This window comes from Hemicordylus capensis, chromosome 3 (genome assembly GCF_027244095.1).
Source record: "Hemicordylus capensis ecotype Gifberg chromosome 3, rHemCap1.1.pri, whole genome shotgun sequence".
Classification (NCBI taxonomy): domain Eukaryota; kingdom Metazoa; phylum Chordata; class Lepidosauria; order Squamata; family Cordylidae; genus Hemicordylus; species Hemicordylus capensis.
In genome coordinates this window covers 242,980,865-242,986,864 of record NC_069659.1, presented here as the reverse complement: position 1 = coordinate 242,986,864, position 6,000 = coordinate 242,980,865, and positions in this window count along the sequence as shown.

The following is a 6,000-nucleotide window of genomic DNA, read 5'->3' as shown; positions in this document are numbered from 1 at the left end:
TCACAGGATCTTTGAACATTCCCCTGAAGGCAGTAACAAAGGCAGCATAGTTGCTTAACAACGGGCTATTCCCGATCAGGAGAGGAGTCGCCCATTTAGCTGCTGTTCCTGAGAGGAGACTGGTAACAAACCCCACCTTGTGGGTGTCCTGAGGAAAGTCTTCTACCCATAATCACATATATAGCTCACACTGAGCCAGAAAAGCAGCAAAGCCAGAAGGAGAGCCATCAAACTTATCAGGAGCTGCAACTGGGCATTGACATCGAGGTGGAGAGGGGGCAGCATGTACCTGGGCCTGAAGGGATGTAAGAGCCTGCACCAGTTGATCTATCTGACCCTGTAAGGCGTCAGCCATTCTCTACTCAGAGCTGGTAAGAGGGTGTGAAAAAAGGTGACTGTCAGCAAACTGTCGTATATCTGTTGGCATGGCTGACACGACAGGAATTACGATCCCTTCAGCTCTACTTCTGTGAGTCAAATAGAAATTCTGTAGATAAGAGTAGCAGCTTAGCTGCACAAACGAAAGCAAAGAATGACTCACAAAGATAAAGTAGTATAAACAAAATAAAGTCCCTTGAAACTAAACTAGGTACCCCCCCTCTACGATAACTGAGTAATAACTGAAATAAAGGAGCAAGGAATGAAGACAGCAAGGACAGGCTGAAACAAGATGTATTCATTAGATCTATTCGTCCTGAATGGGACAACTTCTGATGATATTGAAGGGGAATTTACTTGCTAGGCAGGTACAAGAACAAGTGTTTTTGATTATATTTATGTCTTCCGTGCGGTACTTAAAACCCTCTCATGTTTCAAAGTAGAGGGCTGTATAGAGAGCGATCATCTCCCACTCTCACTTTCGTTGGAGTTGGAGTATCGTTGGAGTACGAAGACCCCCTTTAAGGAGGTGAGATCTTCCTCTCAGGATGAAGCCATCTACAAGAGAGTTAAATCGTCACCATGTCTGGCAAACCAAATTAGAACACTTCTGGGATCAGAGGAAGTTTCCTCTCTACGTGCTACTTTTTTAAAGGAAGGAGATCTGCCAGATGCTCACATTAAATTTGGGAACCTTATCCTGGCATTCCAACCCCTCCTGAGGCAACAATTAGGTGAAAAGGTGTCCAGGAGACATAGACCCAGAGGTTGGTTTGACCATGATTGTGCTACAGCCAAGAAGCAGCTGGTTACCAAACTTAACCAGTATAGACTCAGTTTAGATGTTGAACTGGCCCAAGAATTAATAGAGCTTAAGAAAGAATATAAAAAGCTCATTAAAGTGAAGAAATGGGAGATGGTGAGGGGAGCATGGGAATGCTTCCTCTCCGCAGCTAAACAAAAGGACTCCAGATTATTTTGGGGATTAGTAACATCTAGTATGAAAGGACATCCCCTTATTTTGGATAATTATATTACTGCATACTGCTGGGTGGCCCATTTTAAATCATTATATACAGCTCCTGTGCCGGACCCTTCCCCTTGCTTACATTATTTAGACTGCCTTCACCCATGGCCTCCGGTCACAGAATGAGAAATTCATAATTTAATTTCTCAACTACAACCTGGTAAGGCTCCTGGCATAGACCTGATTTCCAGGGAATTATTGAAGGCGGAATCTGACTGGTTGGCCCCAGTTCTGGCCAAACTTTTTACCTATGTAGACCATGCGGGTTGTATTCTGGAGGACTGGCACATGGCCATAATTGTCCAAATATATAAAAATGGACTACTGTCAGATCCAGCCAATTATTGGCCAATTAGCCTCTTGTGCGTCATCAGAAAATTGTCTGCAAGGCATTTATGTTATAAACTCATGGACTGGGCAGAGCAAAATAATATTATAAGGGATGAACAGGCTGGCTTTCGATCAAACCAGTCTACACTGGATCAGATTTTGACCCTTTCATATCTAGTAGACAAACAACTTAGTAGAAATGTGCCCCTATATGTAGCCTTTATAGATTTTAAGGCTGCATTTGATTCAATCCCTAGAACCCGTCTATGGTGTAAACTTGCTAAAACTTCATTAGACACCCGTTTGCTTTTCTTGATTCATTCATTATATGAAAACACCTTTTTAAGAGTCAAATGTGACATCCAAGGGCACCTGTCAAATCCGGTCCCCTCACAGAGGGGGGTAATGCAGCCTATTTAGGAACTTTCAATTTCACAAAACCCAAATTGCACTTCCAAAACCCAGTCACACTTTCACAGAACCCACCCACTCTGACTCTGCTGACGGCAAGCAAGCAGCAAACACTTGATGGCGTGGAACATCATCATATATCTTCAAAACATAACTAACATGACCCCAGGAAACCCTTCTTTGGTGAACTGAACACAGTGTGTGTGGTGTTGGGGGATGGTTTTCAAGTAATGCTGCTGGGTAAGCATCAACCTTGCAATGCAGCCTATTTAGGAACTTTCAATTTTACAAAACCCAAATTGCACTTTCAGAACCTAATTGCACTTTCACAGAGAGAACCCACCCACTCTGCCCAAGGCAAGCAGCAGCAAACACTTGATAGCAGCATGGAACATCATCATATATCTTTAAAACATAATGACCTGGTGGGGTGGGGTGTTGGGGAACCTGTTAAAAACCACCTGCAAGAGAAGCATGCAATGCAACACACAGCAGCAATTTCTTCATCAAGCAAGACACAAGTTACAACAGTACATCTCCAAGTGTCCTTCCCACACCCAAATGCATTTCAAAATAGGGGTGTCCCTATTTAAAACCACCAACTAGGGAGGGAAAGGGGGCAACAAAAGGTGCACACAATTGCGCACGCACTAACCCCTCTTCTTCTGGTCCTTCTCCTGCCGCACATTGCTGGTCACGGATGCACTGCCGCCAGCCATCCACCCCTGGGTTGGGACACAGACAGGGCGGCTGCACGAGGCACAGGCACCTGGGGTAGGTCAACGATGGAGGAGACAACACTATTTGTGTCGCTCAACTCACCCCCAAGCAGAGACAAATGAAATGAACAACTTTCGGGGGGGGGAACGATGGCAGGGACCAGGTGTGAGGTCGGAGGTGGTAGGCTACTGTGTGGCTGCAGCTGTGGGAAGAAGTGAAGGGATGGAGGAGAGGGGGGGGGAGAGAGAGAGAGAGAGAGAGAAGAGAGAGAGAGAGAAGAGAGGAGGAGCAGCATGGAGGGGGGGAGCTGTGATGTAGTAGCAGGGAGGGGGGATTCAGGTGTGGGGGGACAGCAGCAGCGGTTCCAAGAGGAGAGACCAGAGGGTGTGTTGGGGGGGGTGAGTGTATGGCAAGGGGTCTGGGGTATGTAAAGGGAGTCAGGAGCAAGAAGAGGAGAGACCAGAGGTTGTGTTGGGGGGGTGAGTGTGTGGCAAGGAGTCTGGGGTATGTAAAGGGAGTCAGGGGCAATAAAAGGAGAGACCAGAGGGTGTGTTTCAGGGGGGTTAGTGTGGCAAGGGGTCTGGGGTGTGTAACTGGAGGGAGTCAGGGGCAAGAAGAGGAGAGACCAGAGGGTGTGTTGGGGGGGTTTCAATGTGGCAGGGGGGTGTTTGGAGGAACGGGAGGGGGCATCAACAAACAGCAAACGAAAAAGCAGAACTCAGGCAGGCAGCAGCAATGGGGAGAAAGCTGGATGGGAGGTGGGAGCAACTGGGGTGGGGAGTCTTGGAGGAGGGAGGGTGGGAGGAGAAGGCAGGGCCACACAGAGGGGAACAAATCAATTAATAACAATCAGAGAGACAAGCCTATGAATTAAAAAAACCAATTTAAATCAATAAAAAAAACTAGCAGCAAAAACTGGGCAGGAGATCTCGGGGGGGGGGGCAACCAAAAAGGCCCACTCAACCACCAAAGGAGAAGCAAAAAGACAATAAACCAATTTCAACAATAATATAAACTAAAAAACCTCAGTCTCTCAACAAAGAAAGCAGAACTCAGCCAGGCAGCAGCAATGGGGAGAAAGCTGGATGGGAGGGGGGAGCAACTGGGGTGGGGAGTCTTGGAGGAGGGAGGGTGGGAGGAGCAGGCAGGGCCACACAGAGGGGAACAAATCAATTAATAACTATCAGAGAGACAAGCCAATGAATAAAAAAACCCAATTTAAATCAATGAAAAAACTAGCAGCAAAAACTGGGCAGGAGGTCTCAGGGCGGGGGGGGGGGGGGACCAACCAAAAAGTCCCACTCAACCAAAAAAGAAGAAAAGCAACAGGAAAAGTTGGGAAAAGTTGAGGGGAAAGTAAAGAAGGTAACTTTGGACAGACAGACAGACGGACAGACACAGAGGGCAGATGGACAAAAGAAGGTGGCACAACAACACACACACACACAGAGACACACTATAGGACACAGTCAGGGACTCACAGACACCAGCAGCAAAGAGCAAGGGTCTCAGATGATTATCCCACAACTGCAGCCAAAGAGAATTTTCTAGGCAAGAGTTTATATAGGTTTGAAAATCCCTCCTTTGGGAGCCCCCACCTTTGCACTCCCCTCCGGCCAACAGGGTGCCAGCTCTCAACAGTGCAACAGCCAACAGCCTACCTGAGCACAAGACTCATTCTGGCCAATCAAAGGATCAATAGCGCAGCCAATGCAATGCCTGAAAAATAGCCTCACAAAATGGATGCCAGGAGCAAAAGTTGCAGGAAGGAGCCACAAAATGGAGGACACACTTTAAACTTTATTTAAAGACCTATACAGGCCTATGGCGCATCCGAACCGGTTCAGATCCAAAACGGCCCATTTCAGTTCGGATTTGAGCCGCCGAACCGGGCCGATTCGGATCCGAACTGAATCACACATCCCTAGTAGATTTGTAAAAATGTAGATTTGTTAGTATTTTAAAATGTGTTGTGTTTATGTTGCTTGGGGGAGGGCAGCAGGACTGCCAGGTTGTGTATTTGTAAATACTTCATTATCTTTAAATATGTGCTTGTGTAGATAGGTGTTGTGTGTGCATATGTCTGTATGAGTGTGTGCATGCGTGGAGGTTTCTTCTGTTTTGTGTGTGTGTGTGTTTGTGTGTGTGTGTTGTCAGTAGTAGTAGTAGTAGAGGTTTTTCCTTTGCTTTCTGTAGGTAGTGTTTTGGTCCGGTTTGTGTATAGATAGTTGTTGATGGTGTAAATATTACTGAATAGCTGCTGTATAGCTGGATTTGTATATATACTTGTGTAATGTGTATATACTGTGTGTGTGTGTGTGTTTGTGTGTGTGTGTGTGTATACACACACACACTGTATATATGTATTTGTTCCAGACACACATGCACCGGCCAAGATGAATAGGTGGTCTTCCGCCCCTGGTGGCGCAGTGGTAAAACTGCCACCCTGTAACCAGAAGGTTACAAGTTCGATCCTGACCAGGGGCTCAAGGTTGACTCAGCCGTCCATCCTTCCGAGGTCGGTAAAATGAGTACCCAGAATGTTGGGGGCAATATGCTAAATCATTGTAAACCGCTTAGAGAGCTCTGGCTATAAAGCGGTATATAAATGTAAGTGCTATTGCTATTGCTATACCACGTCATGTGTGACCTCCACTGACCCGCCTCTGAGCCGGACTTTCCTATCCCATTAATTTTTTCAGTTCCTCCTTCTCTTTCCCCTCTTCTAGCTAGCACCACACACATGCACACACCAAATGCAAACACGCATGAACATCGCTGCGACATGCCTGGGGCCCAGTGTGGCCTCCAGAAAAGATGTGGCGGACCTGACACAGTCTAAGGCATTTCTTTTCCCACAGGCAAAATGCATGCATTGCACATGAAGAGAAGAACAGAAGAACCAGGTGTGTGTTACTTTAAGTTCTCCTTGGTGTGTTTTTGCCTTGCCCTTCTTTCTTTGCAGTCTGTGTGCTGGGTTGGTTTTACTGCCTTGCGCCGTCTAATTAGGCCTTGTTGGTTTGTGGCTGTTGTTGTGTTGCAGGTGAGAACTACCAAGATTGGGCCTGATTCCAAAGGAACGGCACTGCCTAGCCCCACTATTTAACCCAGTTGTTAGCCAAGGTTAAGGGACC